Genomic DNA, 20,433 nt, shown 5'->3' on the forward strand with positions numbered 1-20,433 from the left:
AGGTCTTCATCAGGGCTATAGAACAAAAGAGATAACAACAACATTTAGAGAAACATAAAATTGAAAAGGAATAGTATACAAACAAATTTGGAATTCAATTTTTTTGTATAATTCCAAATTTGTTTGTATACTATTCCTTTTAAATTTTATTTTTCTCTAAATGTTGTTGTTATCTATTTTGTTCTATAGCCCTGATGAAGACCTGAAACTCAGGTCGAATCGTCGGCATAAAATAAATAAATATAGTTTTGTTTATTTATGTTGTTCTTTGCTGACCGCATCCTCCGCCAAACTTCTCCAATTATTCATAATGATTATTATTATTATAAAATTTATCTTAATGGTAACTTTCTCCCTAAAACCAAAAAAGTATTTTAAAAGGACTTGTATCTGCTTCAGGAATTTTAAAGCGCAATGATATTTTTAATTATTAAAAATTATTGATAAACATTGTATAAAACAAGTAGATCCTCGAAATCTTATTGTATATTTAATTCGTAACTTCCTCTTAAGCTTTTATTCATGCTACAAGCATCCCCTGGAACATTATTTGCACCCTCGAAGTTCCGGAATGAGCCCAAGAGACAAGCAATAAAGACGTAGTAAAGAAACTTGAGGAAAGTAACCCAAGCAATGGGGGAAATGACTTCTTCTAAAGACTTTTGTTAAATTTGGATCCCTTCCTTACTTCCTTTGCCCATACAAAACGAGTTCAGAAAGAAGATATTCGAAAAAGGAAGGAGAGTTATGTTCAAAGAGACATCTGATGAAAATAGAATCCATGGAAACAGCGAAAGTTGTATTCGTTCTTTTGTGAGATTCTAACGATTAGACTTTCTAATATTCAATTATAAAAGTATAAATAAATAAATATGTACATGTTCGTAACATTTAACAGAAAATCTTTATTTTTTCTTCAATTAATTTCGTTCTAATTCAAGTAATGCCGATCCTTTCTCTCTAGTATTATTTAATTAGCAAGGTAATTGGTACCGAATAAATTTAGTTTTAATTTTGCTATACAAACTGTAAAAAACAAAAAAATCTAGTTACAACGTATGACGTCAAAGCAGATAACATTATGTACCTAAACCACTATATTAATTATAAATGTTTGAGCGTAGGAGTCGTTAATTAATAAGCCATTGGTTAAAAAGTTTAATTCGCATGCTTGGATAATTCTGGTGTGAGATGAAAGTTGGAAAAAATGTTTATTCATCCGTCAAGAAAGCAAAATTATATATTTGATTTATTTATTTAATAATATATATTTTTGAGTTTTTTTAAGAATAGTCACTAATAAAATAACTACATTGAACGTTTCGAGACTTTCGAGTGCTCTCCTAGTAAAATAGTGAAAAAAATAGAATTTTCTAAACTAATTATCAAATACAAAAACATGCAGGATACACATTAAAATTAATTAACAGAATCATTACCTGCAATTGTTTTGTAACTGAATTTTCTACATAAATTGTAATAATAACAAGAACTAACTCGTTCAAACTAGTTTTGAAGTGATAATAATAAAGAGTAAAGTGTAGAAAAGTAAATGAGGGATTTGTTTGTTTTTCCATGTTCTAATTTCATCTAGTAGTCAATCTCTTTATTTCTGTACTGTATTTTATATATCCATTACTAATGTTGTTAATTATATTTTATGTGTTTATGATCCTGTATTAAGACGAATTTGAATTTGGTTCCTCAGATATTTTGTTGATAGACCGATCCAAATATTTTTCTATGGTGATCATTTCTATTAAATTTTACCATGTATATACGATGAAAACATAAAAATATAAGAACTGAGCTATTAACAAAAAATTGGATGTGCAAAATTAAAAAAATAAGCATGCCTGTTAGAAAACCGTCAAAATATGACCATTCTCCATTTCACTCCAAAAGAAGTTAGATCTAATGGTTATTACAGTCATTAATTACATAGAACTGTAAAAAGGTCAAATGTTTATTTCAAGATTTTTCTTTCATTTATTAATTTATTTTTCATTCTTATTTTTTTTTTATTTTAGTAAGAATGTGATCATTATTCATTCATCAATTCATCATTATTACCTATTGCCTACAACGGTGTGGCAGATTCTAATAAATATCAATATATAAAGTTTTAAAAAATTATATAGAAAACCTATTTACAAAAAAGTGTAAGTAATACTTCTATTTATTTATACTAATTCTTATTCTTTACATTTCAGTATTTAATAATTAGTTAAGAAATTGTTTTATTTTTATCACAAATCCTACGTAAAATCCTTGATGGTCCTTATTACGTCACAAATAAACTCATTCACAAAGACCTTAACATCCCATTCGTTGCAGATTTGACCGAAAACAGATATGCGTCTTTTCATTCCAAACTCCTTAACCATCCTAACCCATTAATTCTTAATCTTTCATCCTTAACAATTCCTGATAATCCTCGGAGGCGTTTGAAAAGAAGATGGCCACGGGACCTTCTAATTTAAATTAATGTTTGAAGTACCACCAATGGGTGGTTCCTTCCCAAGATTTTCAAGTGTATATGAAACATACTACATATTTACCTATTGTATTAGTTTGTACAGTTGTAAATTACATTAAATAATAATTTTTAAAAAAAATTTTATCACTGTCGTAGCTACTTACTTCAAGGACCCAAGTTCGAATCCGGCTGAGCAGAAAATTATTTTCTGTTACACTGTAGTCGTGAGTCAACTCCTGTGGGCTCTGGAGTCCTCCCGGGGTCCACCCAGCCTCTTAAATTGGGGACCCTCAATTGGGTAAAAATTTGGCGGTGGAGCGTGATTCTGACAAAATCACCTCCTTGCACAACCGTTGGTCTAGTAACAGTACTTCCTTACAAAGTACTGAACCCCTGACCTTCGTGGGTTGTAGCGGTACAGATTTATTTATTTTTATCACTCTTTTTTTTTTTTTTATTCTCGAAACATTGCATGTCTTGCAATTTTTGTTTTCTCGAAACAATGCAACACTTGAGACATTTTATGACTCAATATAGTTGCTTTATTATAGACTGATTGTATACTACGGGATAAATGCCACGCATATTATATTTTATGAATTTATACTTTTTTCATTGGTAACGGGGGTTTGCTTAAACAATTTATATGCATTAATATTAATTCCATGACTTTCCCTTTTAATTTTTAGACAAAATTTAGAAGCAGCCAACGGAAGGAAAATTAATGGACTTTAAAGTCACCGGGGATAGTTTTACTTTTTAAAATAATAAGAAATCATGGTACCTAATATTAGGACTGTTGGTCGAGAGAGACATTTCTCACCTTCCAGGAATACTGTAGAACATTGTCGTACGTCTAAATAGGTCCAATTAGATTACTTGTAAAGGAAACAGGAAGTTCACAACGTTTGTTCAGCACTCACGAAAAGTCGAAACCAATGAAATTCTTGTTTCAATTATGTAAATTCCATGTGAGTCGTTATGAGATAAATTTGAAGAGGGGTGTTCCGTTTTGCAGAGATAAGCGGAACATTATTAAAGAATATAAGCGGGAGGGGGAAGCATCGTATGATATGTTTATAAAGGGGGTGAAGATAATTTACTGAGCACTTTAGGAATTTATCATTATCTTAGCATTTTCACACCATTATTCAAGAGTCGGGGTATATATAATAGGTTATAGAATGGTTGATGGAATTATTACGTTTGCTGTTGGATCTCAAGAAACTTTTATTTATATATTTTTTTTAATTAATAATAATAATTGTACGTTAACTCACTAATGGTTATTTTGTTTTGTGTATTTAATATTTTCCGCGATGAAAGTGGAAATGGACATCGACCTTGTAGATATTATAACACACATTATTTTTTTAAAGTCTTAATTTAAAAGATATACAAAAAATGGATCTATACAACAATTAAAAAACATAAATAGATAATCGAAAAACATCTATCTATTTAGAAGTTTAACCTAAAATTTATTATATAACAAATTTAAAAAAAAAATGTATATACCTTTATTAAAACCAGTCAATAATTTAAAATTACAATATATTATTTATGTTTAAAGAAACAAAGCAATGGTATTAATCCCTCAAATATTAACCAATGCTCTTTCCAGTGTCGCCCGTCGTACATAGTTAGCTAATAGCTCTCCAATTTGAGACTTTTAACAAACTTAATATTTGTTCTGGAGAACAGATCCACCCCCAAAAATATTTTTTTCTAATTTCACTATACTTAGGACAGGTTCCCAAGAAGTGAAAGGTATCTTCCGTTTCATCGGATTACAGACCGGACAGTTATCTACACTACCATGGATCCACGGTTTCACTCTTAAACTGAGTACTTCCGCCCTGCATCAGAAAATTGACTGCATCGATACCAAATCAAAATTATAAATTAATATGGCTTTACTGTTTTGACCGTACATAAACCTGTGTACAAAGGAACACTGGAACAAAGACATTTTTCAATATTGATTTGTTTTGTTTTTTATTTCTTTACGGAGTTTCGTTTCGGTCAATCCTACCGCAGATAGACAACACTTTGAGATTAACTTAAAAAAAAAAATAATGGCTACTGAAGGTATTCGAATAACCAATGACATATGTGTATGAAATGTAATAACTTTTAAAAATCATACACTACAATATAATTAAAAACTTGCTTAACCTATTTGTGATGGTGTGTTCTCACTTAAAGAGCAGAACCAGCATTAAGAGTAAAAAATTCTTGCTTAATAACCTAGCCTGCCAATTACATTTCATTCAAAGACCGTCTGCAACGTCATGTCTACAGCGGCCTCGGTTGGATTCGGGGCTATGCCGGTCGACTTTTATTTCGTGGAGGTCCCATGGACCTTGATGGAACTTGACCCTCCCGCTCTGGTTAGAACAGGGTGGTTATCTCTAGTAATATCTCTCTCTCTTTCATATGTAAGAAACTATTAAGTAAGATAAAAAAATAAATAAGAACCTTGTAATAATAATTCATTTATTACAAATATTATACAGAGTGACATCCATTGTTTATCCTTTTATAAAAAGAATACCAAAGGAAAAGGCCGACTTTTTGAGCTAAATTTTAATTTTTGTTGATGGAATTTAATTTTAAAAAAATTAAAATCTGTACCACTACAACCCATGAAGGGTCAAGGGTCCAGTACTTTGTAAGGGAGTACTATTACTAGACCAACGATTGTGCAAGGAGGTGATTTGGTCAGAATCACGCTCAACCGCCAGATATTTACCCGGGTATGGGTACCCAATTTAAGAGGCTAGGTGGGCCCCAGGAGGACTCCAGAACCCACAGCAGTTAACTCACGGCTACAGTGTAACAGAAAACAATTTTTTGCCCTGCCGGATTCGAACTCCGGTCATTGGAATTAGTTACCTTGGGGTTACCCACGCTCCCCATAAGATTTAGTGTTTCAACTACATTTTTCATATTCTTCACAATTCATAATTATCATTTATGTCTTATTTAACTTACAGTTTTAAATTAACAATGTTGAGGTAAAACAATGCATAAATTATAAATATATATATATTGCAAGAGTCGAATTAAACCAAAAAAAAAATAACAAGCTAACACAAGCGATGAGATTCTTGGAACAGAGTTAACAAATGGCTTCGGATTACTACGAAAAAGTCTTTCTAGAATAAGCTCATCGGTAGAGAACATTCAGTGTCTTTGTTCGTAACCCGGATTACGAGTCCGCTTTAGTTCTGACTTTTTGTGAGAATATCAATTTTTTTATATCATTATATTATATGACCTATGTATATTATATTAAATAAAAATGAATACGATTGATCAATATGAATACACCTATACATTTTTAAGCAAATATTTTTAAGTCATTCAACATTAAATTATTACTTATTAGTTTTTTTAATTAATGGTATATTTCGTATGTAAATACACAATTGAAAAGGTAAGCAAAAGGAAATACTATGTGAACTTTTAGCAGAAATCAGAAAGGGAATTTCACATTACAAAATGTTTAATTCTCCATTCTCCGAAACGCCTTGTATACTTTTCCAAAAATTAAATTTGAGGTGATTTAAAAAAAATTAAATTGTCAACCTTCACAATAGGAAAATAAAATCATTTAACACAATTAGCTTTCCCATCTTTTTTCTTTTTTAGGGGCGACCACTAGGGTAATCGCGCGTTCCTTGACGTGGTTTTCATACGTGACCTGGTGGCTTCGTCCCCCCTCCACACATATTTTTGTGGCTGCCACCCATTGGTTAATGCCCGGGGAGAGGCTATGAGTGAGTATTGTAAATGATATGCTTGGAAAAATCCGGGTAGAGCAGGGGCTCGAACCCACAACCTTTGGGTTGCTAGACAAGCGCGTTACCACGCTGCTACCGTCGCCCCTTAGCTTCCCTATAGCTCTTTAATTATGGACAAAATTTTTGGTTTTAACAAGAGTAATTTATTTCTTTTATTAATTTTTGAATGAATGTAGAGAGCGAGTTCAATTTGATTCAAACAAGGTGAGGTAAGGTGCCCGTGTATTAATTAAAAATAATGTTTATTGCAGGATTTGAGATTTTATTGCAAGATTTTGCACGTTTTGATCTGCATAAAAATCCGGTTTCTAGTTAAAACAATGATTGTAGGCTACGTTAAATATATAATATATTAATGCTGACCTAAAAATTGTTTGTTATGTCACTGAAATCTTTTTGGTTAAAGTCGAATAAACGGAAGTGTAACATTAGAAGATCGGTTTCAGAAAAAAAATGTTTCTCCCAAAGATGACTTCAAAGATTTTGATTTAATTCGGCATACCAATGTACTATTAAATACTCTTTAATCTAAGTGTTAAGTGTTATACTCATTAAAATAGAGTTAAACGGCTTAAATGCAAAATTTTCAAAACAACTTCCTCTAAAGCACTTTTAGTATTATCTATTTAGAATAAATAACCAGTTCTCACTGTTAGCAATAATAAAATATTTATAAATACGAAATATTACAGAATTTCATAAATAGTTAAAGGTAATAAATATAATAGAGGTAGAAGTTCGAATCGGAAAAAGCCATCTGATCTCTTCCGATCTCATTAGTGAAGCTTCATTATCTTTTGGGATGAATGAGTGGCACTTTCCCTTCGAAACTCTCCTTTATAGGAACCAACGAATGGCCCAAAAAACATATTATATCTTCGTAATTGAAGGTATTACGACATTTTAATTCATAATAATTTATCTTTCAGGCAATTCAAAAAAATGAAATCTTGGATACATCATATACGTTCTTTTCACTATCATGATACTCCGATTTTATGAATATTTCAGCTTTTTTTATCTATAATATATAAACCCTAATTTTTTTTAGAATAATCTATCAAAGTTTTGAGTTTAAATAATTTATTGTCAATGCTCCACTACTACTAAACTACTTTTTATAAATCACCTTAGTTTTAACTTCCTTAACACAGGATATAGAAGAACTGAACTACATCTTCCTCCCATTTTCATACCGCCGAGAGTACAACCTAACCGTCTACTCGAAGTACTTTCCGTAATTAAAAATTACTTTTTATCTTTAAAATCCAACTATATCAGTAATTAACGTAATTTATTTTTTTATAAATAGTTCTTATTGGTGAGGACTGGCAACGAGGTTGATCCTGAACTGAAGCAAAAAATGTTTAAATACTTCTTTGCAGTTTTTCATGTTTATAGGTTTAAGCAAAGAATGAGTTTGATAGTTTCCTACTAAATAATTAATGATATTGCACTAACATATGTTTTTGATGAGCTAGTAAAAACCGTAAGTATAGTAAAAAAAAAATTTTCAGAATTCATAATCTTTAGTAGGACGTGATTGTCATTTACAGGACAAATACTTAATGTTTTTTTCTATTATCAATGAATAATTGCATTTTTTCGCTGCTAGCCTAATTATCATCGACAGGAGCTATAGAAGATATATTTTTTTCTGATTAAATTTGAAAGAAGTAAAGGTCATTTTAATATTTTATCATAATCTCTGAAAACTTTTTTTTTCCTTAGACTTTCTTGAGGTACGAATTCTATAAAATATTCTCGCAGATAATGTATATTTTTTTTGCCAGACCTATGTTTTTTTTCCCGCTCTATCTAACGGTGGGGATAGCCGGAATGATTTATATTGCCTTAAACAAAGAAAAATGTGTTTCTTCTGAACAACGGCAGGCCTGCGTGGGGCGCTTGTTTGTTTATAGGGACGAAGTTAGATATGTTTTCGTATTTGTAACGACAGTTAGGAAAAAGTGCTATGATCGGGCCCGGAATTTGGTTTTTACTAAAATGATTTCAATAATAGTTTTAGTTCAAACAAGAAATTTAAACTAATTTTCAAGCGTTGTTTTACGTCCAAATTTTAAGCTAAACCATCCAAATTAAGATTTTCAATTGCAATCTGATGTTTCTCCACTGTTAAAACTATTTAATTGTAAAAAAGGCTAAAACAATTTTTAAAAAGTCTTTTTCATGTTCGAAATATCTAAATATAAAACGATAAGAACATGTTTTAAACTACTAATAACATCTCAAGAGAGACGTTATGCTTATTAATTTTTTTTCATACATATTTTGTTACGCTGTTATAATGTTAATTAAAAATAAAGGAGTTGCAGCTTTAACTGTCAAACAAAATTTCCTGTTATTCCTTTCACATTTATTATACCATAGACATACTAAGATGTACTTTATAGGAAAAAGAAATTAATTTTACACACACACACATATATATATATATATTTATTTTTTATAACAATTCAGCAACTTGCATAGACTCAGATAATATTTATAACCCTGGCCACTTCTTCGCAATACAGTTCATTTCCCTTGGAACCTCTCGTGTCCCGTCAAGCTTTGTGGACCCTCTCCAACTACCTTAAAAATAAAATGAAATCTTAACTAAGTGTTTCCCTTTGGGAAATATCCAGCAACTCGAGGGCCCAGGCTCAAGGCCAATTTCTTTTCAGATTTGTGATAAATCGCATTACGCGGAAACTCTCCCATTAAAAATTGTCTATGCTCCTTCTTCCTTAGCACCTTGGATTTTCCTCTTTTCATTAAATATATTCCTTTTCTATCCCGGCTGGAAGAGGTCTAATACCGAGAATGGTCTAAGCCCCGTTACTCATTCCATCAGTTGGAAGTGCTAACCCCCTTTCCATCTATAGACGGAATGGTATTGTCCTCCTCTCCTATTTTCCATTCCATCAAATCATTTTCCTTTCATAAAATGTCGTGCATAGAAAATATATATCAGCGTTTTAAAATATATTCGATTTGAAATTCTTTGGACATAATTACTTGATAGTTTAATCTGAAACCTTCAAATTTTGACCCATGTAATGTAGTTTAGCTCTAGCCTTATTACGATAAGATCAGCTAAGTTTGTCCCTCCTCCATATAATTAAGATTTATAACACTGATTTATAACATTATAAATTTATAACTGAAATTAATAAATTTAAAATTTTATTACACAATGGTGCCGAAACAAGAAGCACAAGGTATACTTTTAATAAGCTTTAATAAAAATTAAAGTTACATATCAGGTAGATAGAGATAAGAACCCCTATAAATCTACTGTTCCCCACTACTGGTGTTATCTATTACTCTTTCAGTAGTTCCCTAGCCAATTTCATGACTCATTGTTCAGTATGTTGATTCGATCGGAATAGATAATGAAAACGCCTTGGATTGCAGAAGGTGCCAATTAATTTACTATATAAGGTCACTAATAACAAAGTACAGTAATTTTGAAAAAATCGCTCTACTCTTCATGTACTGAAAAACTTCCTAGCAAGCAGCAGGCTCCAGCAGCTAGTAATAAAACAAAAGATAACTTTGCCACAATGCTAGCTGAAATTATGAAAATAGCTGAGGATATAAAGGTGGTTCAATGTTCTCGGGCTTTTGAAAACAGGGAGTATTAAAAAAAATAGATGGGAACTCTAAAACTGGAAACACTTACAGAAGAGTTACTTACGAAAAATAAATTCTTCCTATCACAAATTAAATTCCTCAAAGTTAAGGATAATCAGGCTGAACGAGTGAATCTTTCAGTAGAAATAAAGAACATCCCAACAGAGGCATATCAACGAAGGGCATAATATGCTCCTTCAGGGCTGCACTAAGCATCAAGCACGAAGTTGGGAATCTGAAAGGGCACTATATTATTTTCTGACAGCATAATATCTATCTGAAAAATCTGTACCACAACAACCCATGGAGTGTCTGGGTTCAGTACTTTGTAAGGAACCCAATTTAAGAGGCTGGATGGACCCCAGGAGGGCTCCAGAACTCACAGGAACTGTGAAGCAGAAAAAAATTTTCTGTCCAGCTGGATTCGAACTCGGATCCTTGGAGTTAGTAGAATCGCGTTTTACTACGGTGCTACTGATCTCCCAACAATATATATAAATAGTTCAAGTTTTTGAAACCAAAACACTCAATGTTCATCCATCCATACATTACTTGATTTCTTTATTACCTGATATTAACAATGTAGGGGTTTAGTCTAGTGCAAAAAACGCCTCTAACTATTTACAGTATTACAATTATTGACTACTTTTAAACAATAGAAATCAAAATTTATTATTTAAAGAAAGTCAAACAAAATAATAATAAAAGAATAAATTAAATAAAAATTAACAAAATAATAATTATAGAAATCGAATAGAAAAGCAAATATGTAGAAAGTGGGGAAGGCTCAGTGATAAGGCACTGTGCTACGGGTTCCAAGGATCCGGCTTCGAATCCGACTGTTTTTTTTTTTTTTATTGATAGATTTATTTATTGATAGATATTACAATCTGCCACACAGTTGTGGGCAATAGGTAATAGTGATGAATGATCTCATACATATTAAAATAAAATAAATAAATAAATAAAAAAAAAAAACTCTCTTGAATTCTATACAAACAAAAGAATAGACAAGATGAACATAATAAACTATCTGTATGAAAAATAAATAAATAAAATAACATAATGATAAAATAATATATACAATACCGAATCCGACTGTGACAGAAAATTATTTATTTTGTTATAGTCGTGAGTAAATCCTGTGTGTTCAGTATTCCATTCATATTTTGTTAGTCTTAATGGTGTCATTGACATTTTACGTTATCTAGTCTGAGCTGGCAAGCCGTAAGTCCTAAAAATGAAAATTACTGAAATATGCATGGATTCGCAATTTTTCATTTTGCTCCTTCATTCACGACAAACACTGTACTGCATTACCGTTCAGAATCTCAGGTCTGTTGAACTTACTTATGAAGGAGCACATCTGGTTTCAAACTCCAGAGCCCTGTTTCATAATGAAGTACAAACAAGTACTTAGTCTTGTATTTTGTACTTTGTATAATTTCATTGTCTTTGTTTAATTTAGGTATTCCCCGGAGTAAAAATTGGGGGATATTACCCAAATTAATTATTATATTGGTAACCTGGTTCAAATTAAGGTATTACTGATAGTTTACTGGTAATGATGGAGTGGACTGTATTTAAATAACTTGATGTCATATGGTTTTAAAATGAAATAACCTCTATTCTCATTAAAGTTTTATGACACAATTTGTTGTAAGGTTTGAGCAAAATAGTTACAAAATATGTTAGTTGGTTAGTTGTAAATCTGGTTTTATTACATTAATTGAAGAAGATTACAGTTTACTTGGTTGATTATATGGAGCTTGATGATTGGTTGTGATGTGAATGTGATTATGGTTCTCTCTTCTCATCCTCCTGCCGCCGCTGCCTCTCTCGCTTGAGTCGAAGGATTTATTACATCATTATGAGAAGACACCTTATTGAAGAGTTCTGAACTCTTCTTCTCCGGTACAGGTCAGGGTGGCTTCTTTACTGGTACAGGCCACGATGGCTTCTTTTCTGGTACTCACTCCCTTTGTTAGGGACCAAGATGGCTGCCCAGGCTTTTTAACGTATATCTTTGCCACTAGATGGCATCATGAATTTATTTTCAGAAGTGAGGGGGCGTCTTACTTAAACAGTCTTGTACAATACTTTCAACTCCAATAATATCGCTAAAGTCCTCTTAATTATGAAACAAAAAATATTAGTGTTAGTACTTAGTAATTTAAAAAAAAAAATAAGTTTAAAAAAGCAGAAAATATTGTTTATTAGTAACCAGCGTTCCATCTCACTTAGCAGAGCTAAATGATAACTAGATAGAAAGTTGAAGAAAAGATTATATATAAAACATTTAAGACAAAAGAGGTAAACGTATAAAACAAAAAATTATAAATATGTATGAATTTATATATTTATAATTACATAATTATACTGATAGATATTTGTACCTTTTTTAATGCCATCCTGATCATCTTCCTACAAACATCACATACGACCAACTTATAATCTTCCAGCCAGTATTTTGTAGTTTTTATAGATTTATGTACTAATACTATTGGCTTTCATTATGAAACAAGACCTTTAAAAAAAACTCGTGTATGAATCTATAAAAAAAAAACACTAGATATTTCTTCTTCATTTCTATAGTATACTATTATATATAATACTACTAATAATATTCTACTATACTTCTTATTTGCTAATGCGTATTTATAATTATGACTTTAAACAAATTTATAATGCTTTTAACTGCATCTAGGTTGAGGAATAACTAAGAAAAATCCTAAAGGGGATTATTTAAGAAATCATTTTTTTTTATTATCAGATCGGTCTAGTGAGCTTTACTGAGTTATTATAACTTTGCTAGTTTTTTTTTAAAAGTTCATAATGAGAGGTACAGTCTCGTGAAAAATACACCCCTAACTATTAACAGTGTCTTAATTATTAAACAAGATTAATCATTACTGAAAAAGATAAGGTGTCTAAAATGGAATAAAAGGCTCAAGAAAATTCATAAAACAAAATTTTTAAAAGTATAATAATAAATTAAATAAGAAATATAAATTTTAAAAGTAGTGTTAACTTAAGGGCATAGAAAGAATTATATTTATTATGTCATGATAAGGAATTAATTCTTGAAATATTTTCATAAATAAAATTAATTTAACACTTTGATTTACAATTTCATTTGATAGATAGGGCTTCTGATAGCAAGAATTTTATAGAATATATATGTGCTTAGATTCATGTACAATCTCTATTTTGTCAGCTTATCAGTTAATTATTTTTTTTAATCTTAACTTCTAATAATATCTTAAGAACACTCTCATTAATTAGGTAATGTTTTATTTTTTTTAGTTTATTATTATTAGTCTAACTGTGCCCGGAAGCTATAGTTTTATTAAATAAAATCACCGATGAGTATAAATTTTGCTGTGAGGAAATGATTACTTCCATCCGCTTGGAAAGGAACGTGCTTTCGCTATCTTCTCCCCCGAAGACACGCCTTGGATCGGCACACAGTCCTCCTAGGATTGGAGTTCCCGATTTTAACTCCTATCCATTTCTGTTACTATCTCCATTTTGTCTCCACTATTCATCTATTGAAACATAAATATATTTGGATTGATAATTTTAGTAGGACATAGCGCTAAAACTTCTCCTTGACTATACTAGTGGTCTATAAATTTATTTTATTCGTTGATGCATTTATTTAATTATAATATAATATAATTATAACATAAGATAATCTAATTATCTTCATAATTTCCTTCATCAAAAGCAAAGATTCCATCCACCTCATATTTTTTTTATTTTGTGGATGTTTCGAGATTCAATTTTAACTAAAGTCTGAATTGATTTGATTAGATTCAACGATTCAACTGCAGGTTGAACTTAAATAAAATTAACAAAATGGTGTTAGTAAGTTTTTTATTCATTGGACCACCACTCAATGAAAAAAGTCAACCCCCCAGGTCGAATTCGAACCGGCGCCGCCTTCAGAACTTGATTGATTGACCTGCGCCTAACCACCTGAGCCATGAACGGCCCTGCGCGTTAGTATATTGCTCATCATAAATATTATTAAACTTAAATTTTTATCTTCAAATCGAAAAAATGTAAATAAAAAAATATTTCAGAAATACATTAAAAACATAATACTTCAATCAAAGTATATATTATACATACAAATATTACTATTCAATTTTTAAAAAAAAAATTAATAATAACATTACTGTCAAATATATACTTACTATGCTAGTCAAAGGTTAAAAACAACTATATTTTTATAAAATTTAAAAGTTCTGAATAAATAAAACGAAACTGTAAATATAGTTGTAAACAAGATAATTCCTACAATGGAATTACCAGCCTACTTCACCATCCGATTTTGTTTTATGTTGTTTCTACCTTGTCAAAATTCATTTTTCATTTATAGTCCCGTAAAAGTAGGAAAAATCGGGTAAAGCTGGAAATGGTTTTAATCACTAACATTTTTTTTTTTTTACGATTTTCTGCAAATTCGAACCAATTAAAAATGCAAAATATTTTGGTTTTCTGTTTTTCTCAGAATCTCGTTAAGCTGACGGGTGTATTTTATTTTATTCAATTTTATACTCTTATGAGTTCTGCTTTCAAATATAGGTGAAAATAAGCCAGAATAATTGATTCGAATATTTCAAACAATGTTTCTGAGTGAATAAACTAAAGAAAAAATTGCAAGCGTAGACTAAAATTAAAAGAATTATAAGAAAATGTGATATGAAAGTATAATTGCAGATATTATAATTAATAAAATTGTTCAATAAAGACTGGCGAGCAAAATACTGAAGGGATTATGTCATTAGATATGCCAACTGTATCGATACTGTGGTACTATAATATCTTATTATTTGTTTGAAATATATATACATAAAAATATATATTTGTACTATTATCATAAAACTCTTGTAATTAGTCACAAATTATTATTATTTTTAGGTTCTGAGATTTAGGCTTATAATAAAGATATTAACATCTAAGATTTTCTGCTTCGTTTATCTATATAATATATTCATACAATTCCTACTAAATTTGGACTGAAGAAATAATAATTTTAAATTAATCCTATTGAAAATTCGTTAATCCTATACCCTTAGCAATCGATAGCGACCACTTTTATGCCCCGTCATATACTTCATTAAATAAAAATAAAATAAAGATTTTTTTTATTTGAGCACGTGATTTTATAAACTTCTAGATCCTTGGCCTCTCTCTTTTTCTCCTCATAATCTACTATAGACGTTCAATTAATCAGATGTAAGGGGTTTTGTACTCATCATCTAAATAAACAGGTGCATTTAATCCAAATTATTAATGTTCCTCAAGGTTCATCGTTATCACCAACCCCATTTTATATATATTTAAATTACCTGCCCAATGTTCTTATATGCTGGGGGCATCAAATGAGCTCCAGGTAGACATTGAAAGTATTCTTCAGTGGGCTTCGGAAAAAAGGTCATGGATTTTGCTTAGTTGAGCCTGAATCCAGCAAAATCCAAAGTCATTCTCATCGGATCAAAACCGGTATACTTATTCAGCTTCAGAACGCGATTAAAAAAACCTAGGAGTTACCATTAATCAACAGCTAACATGAATCGATCTGTTTTCTAAATAATCCGAAAAAAAATACTCCTACAGCTCCTAAGTTTCCGTGATTCATTTCTCCGCAGGACCCGTCATCTTCTTTTGCCCTCCCTTATTCTTCACCAATATGACCAGGGGTGCATGGTGTATGGAGGACCATCTGGTGAACACGAGATGAGACTGAAAAGATGAATGACCTGCTTTATAAGATTCATCTTCAGTAACCCCAGACGTTTTCATATCTCTCACTGTTATTCGGAGCAAAGTTCGTTTTTTTTCCAATATCAGAATACAATACCTTCTTGGTGCATTCTTATTCCAATAACAGAACCAAAAAACCTTCCTACATAATTGATCTTCCACCCTCTGTTCATCTATTGACATGCTAATTACATTGTACATCCCATCCAATAAAATTGATTCCTTTAAAAAATCATTTATCGTCCGAGACAACTCATTTTGAAATTCAAAAATATGTGTAATCAAAGAGTAATGCCTCATCTCTAACTTCATCCGAATAACTATTAAATATTCATCTTCTTGATTATCAATCTTCCGTATACTTGCAAATAATAAACATCCATACAAGCTTGCATACATCTGTACTTCTTTTAGTATATTTTTCTAATTTTATTTATATAATATCATCATGTTATTTAATTTTGTTAAACTTAAAAAAATGTAGCCAGACAGATGGTACTAAAATTTTCCTAATTTATATTACACTTTGGTGATTTTATACACCCTTATGAACAAGTGTCCCAGAATGAAGATAGATCTTTAATTTCCTTATAACATAATCCACCGGCGTAACCGCGAGGCATTGCTAAAATTAAAAAAAAAAAAATCATATCAGTAATTTTTAGATCAGTATAATTTGACTAATGTCCAAAGTCTATAAAATACTTACTAATGAATTTAATCACCAAAAAGATCAATGCTAAATGTAAAAAATATTGAGAGCAAAATTAAATCCATCAAAGGGTCACTAATACTAATCTATTAGTATAGCGATTGACGTAAAAGAGAACATAGTTAGAGAGAGGGTAACATTGTCAGTTCTCATCTAGTTACGATACAAGACAGTATACCAAATGAATCGGGAATCTTATCGGTTATAACATAATCTTAAGATAACTCAGTAATTTTCACTGATCAATTTACGAGGCAATCCCGTAGGGAATGAACGCCGTTACTTGAAAATTAATGTTGTAAGTAGAGATTGTTCATCTAACTCCCATAATTCAATATCTAGTCACAAGATAACGACCAAATATTGATAAAAAAAAAACCTTGTTAACCCTGTACTCTTGCGACAAACAATGATTTCTGATTTACGACCATTTACTCCCCTTATCGCACGGAAGAATCCATGATAGATTATGGATTTATACTCCAAACCAGTACTCTAGCAATGTGTAATATGATATACTGCATATTTCGTTATCTTGTAATGTATGAAAATAATTCGGCATACTTGGACTATAAATTGATGAAATTGGAAAGATAAATATGTATATTTAATATTAATAAAAATAATCAAATACTACAATGCCACACAGTTAAGAGAGCGTTTTGTTCCGCAAATTGGTGACGAAAAACAAAAGTTAATATTTGGATGTTTTGTTGCCATAATGCTCTTTTCCCGTCATTATCAGTAATTAAAGGAAGAAAAACATATCTTTTCCATTTAACGTTATTTTACCCAATTTGTGTAGCCCAAACCTAATGTAACGTGCTGAGGACGATTGTGCACTGCTAGTAAATACAACAATGAATAAAATAATTATTTTAATTTTTTTAAATGCACAACAAGATCCAAATCAGAGGCCTCCAAGCCAGAGGTTAACTCTCTCTCTCCTAAGGTATCGCGGATTTTTATCTATTCTCACGGGAAAAAAATAGAAATATTTTTTATGACCTCACTTTTAGTATTTTGGAAGGTTGGAGGTTGGATTGGATGGGCTAAGGGATCAATATCGCTTATTGGTATTGCGTTGAAGACCTCGAATCCAAAAAAAAAGGCAATTAATAGAGAAAAAAAGAAGAGAAGGATCAGCGATCTGGAAGAAGAGAGATCGTGATTAATTTAGTCTCCACTCCTATTTTAAACTTAAATTACATCAATTAAAATCATTCTCTTTTTTTTTTTTACTCAATTTTTGGACTCAGGTTGAGGGATTACACACCCCGACTTGTGGACTCCAAAAAAAACAGCCTCTCCTTCAAACAAGTGCCTGTGATAGCTAGTTGTAGGTTGAGTGAGAGTATCATAGTCGTAGAAGGTCCGGACTTGAGTTCAGAATCTGGCCAAAATTTATTACATATTAGTATGTTAACATTCATACAATGTATTGTGTAAATACATATATATTGCATTCATACAACAGAGTGCGATATCAAGCTTAATTCCATCTCCGAAATATGAACATTGAATAAAGATATGTATACATAGAGGATGAGTTGAAGAATGATGTTAGTATTTGAGTTAAAACCATGTGTGTCATTTCTCGCTCCCTTTCCACTTTATTTTTTAATTTTGTGTGCTCGCAAACATTTAACTGGTGCCGAAACCCGGGACTTTTGTATACCGGAGTAATTTTTATTTTCAAGAAGAATTTTTTTGTTGTTGTTTAGGTGTCTCTTTTTATTTTTGTCTGTCTTTCTCTTCTTTTTTTTCTCACTTTTATTATTTTTTTTAAAATAATGGTATCCAATGTGAATGTCAGAATATGGTTATAATGGAACCTTAAATCAAAATATGGTTGTCAACTCACCTCCTATAGAGGTGAACCTACCCACTCGAAAATTCTCCCACAACCGGAAGTCTATCAAGTAGAAACCCACGCTACGACATTAGAGTGAACCAAAGTAAGCACGGTAACGGCATCATACTTGAGAAAGGCCGTTTCTGACCTCGAATTTTTCACCGGGGAATGTCGAACTGAACCACTTCTTAAAAGGGGAGACCGCCTAGCTAAGCCGATTCGAAGCCAAGCCTGGCGAAAATCTACCCGACAGCCAGGATGCTTAAATTAAAAGCAGCGGTCGTCTTCAGAGTAAAAAATCTTCACTTAAATTCGCCGGACGAAAGTACCTCCCTGTTTCATAATAAAATGCAAACTAATACTATTAGTCTTGTAGATTTAATCTAATACAATTACACAGACTTGTACAATAGTAACATATACTTTAGTACTTTTTAACTCCTGTAATATCACTAATAGTCATCCCTATTATGAAAGAAAATAAGTATTAGTGTAATTAACATGTTGTTTCTATACTTGTATTTTGAACTAATAATATTAGCTTCCATTATGAAACGAGTCCCTGGTGGAGGACATATTAATGATATTGAGGGAGATGAAGAAACCGACAGTCTATTGGGCAGTATGCCAAAGAACTCCTGACACGCTACAACAGAATCGCGGATAAATTCAGTGAAATGATGAATACATCTCTGTTATTTTTAATTTGGAATAAGTATCTAGATATATGCCTTAGGATTTCATATTTCTAACATTGTATAATATCATTAGAAGCTAATAATTATAATGCATTTCTAAAACAATCGATTTTCTTCTTTTATATTATTTCAATGGACTTCTAATATAAAATAATAATTAAGTTTTTTTTTCGTTTACCGGTTTTGTATTTATTTGTATAAAAAACATCGTATAATTTCATTTGATGAGAATAATTTTAATAATTATATAAAATTAATAAAATATAGGTTATAAAATATAAAATTTCACTGAAATTTCAGGGTCTTGATAATCACATCGAAAATATTTTTTTACAACTATCAGAATTTGTAACCGATTTAAAGTGCGATTTGATGAAGCTCCATTAATATTTGCTACAAAAGCGGTTTTGGGGCTTACGGTAATTATTTATATACGTGATTATACACAATAACAATATTTTGATGTAATATTATGAATTTGTTTTTTTATTTTATTTATTTATTGATATTTACAACTGTATAAAAAAAATACAACCAGTAAATTTGATCATGATGACATAATGATATGATACAGGATGTAGAGAAACTACCCAGTAGTAGAACTCTAAAAACAGTTTACAATATAAGGTCACGTGGCCATCTTCTTTTCAGGCGCCTCGGAGGATTGCCAGGAATGGAAGAGGAAGCAAGGTTAGAAACTAGTGGGTTTGGGTGGTTAGGGAGTTTATTATGGAAGGAATAATATCGGGCTCGGGCTAGATCGGTTACATAAGGAACATTTAGGTCTTTATGAATGGTTTTATTAGTAACATTATAAATTTAGTTTATTGTATCACACAAAGACAAGATTAATAAGTAGAGTAGAGATAGCATAAATATATGTTCAGCAAATTAGAAAGCAAGATTAAAGAAAATGAAGCCAATTAAATTATTAAAAGTGGAAAAGTATGCGTTTCTAATAACAACGCAACTTCTTTGTGAGAAATCGGCTTAAGTCACAATGAAGTCAGTTTAATCTTAGCACGAACCTCAAATCTAATTTAAGAGCAGAAAAAGTAGATATTCTCAATATCTTTTATACTTAGGCTTAGTATAAAAGAGATTATATTTTCATAAGAATAGAGCAAAGCCTATTGTGGAGCAACGGGATATCTATGGGGTTGCGCAGCATTAATACCACTCAGCTGGTCCCAAGGATTAGTAAGCCACGGCTTTAGGGAACCGATTGAGGGTCGCTGAGGGTGATAGTAGTAGTCTTCACCATCTCACATTGTTCCAGGCTATTGAAACTCCTGGGTATAATCACATGGATTTGGATACATTATTAATATAAAATAAGAATTAATATGAATTTTTAATAACTATTTTAATGTCCGATGTTTCGCCCCACTTTGCAGGGCTACATCAGAGCTAAAAAGATACAAAAAATCTGAGAATATTACAACAATAAGGCAATTTAAGCTAGA

At 31.1% G+C, this 20,433-nt stretch overlaps 1 protein-coding gene across 1 annotated transcript in view; it reads left to right on the forward strand.

Moving 5' to 3' along the window:
- Nucleotides 1-20,433, forward strand: part of LOC106684417 (metabotropic glycine receptor) — a gene marked incomplete in the record, with an annotated part of 252,339 nt that overhangs the window by 155,991 nt on the left and 75,915 nt on the right.

This window comes from Halyomorpha halys, unplaced genomic scaffold (genome assembly GCF_000696795.3).
Source record: "Halyomorpha halys isolate HHAL.00 unplaced genomic scaffold, Hhal_1.1 Scaffold579.1, whole genome shotgun sequence".
Lineage (NCBI taxonomy): Eukaryota > Metazoa > Arthropoda > Insecta > Hemiptera > Pentatomidae > Halyomorpha > Halyomorpha halys.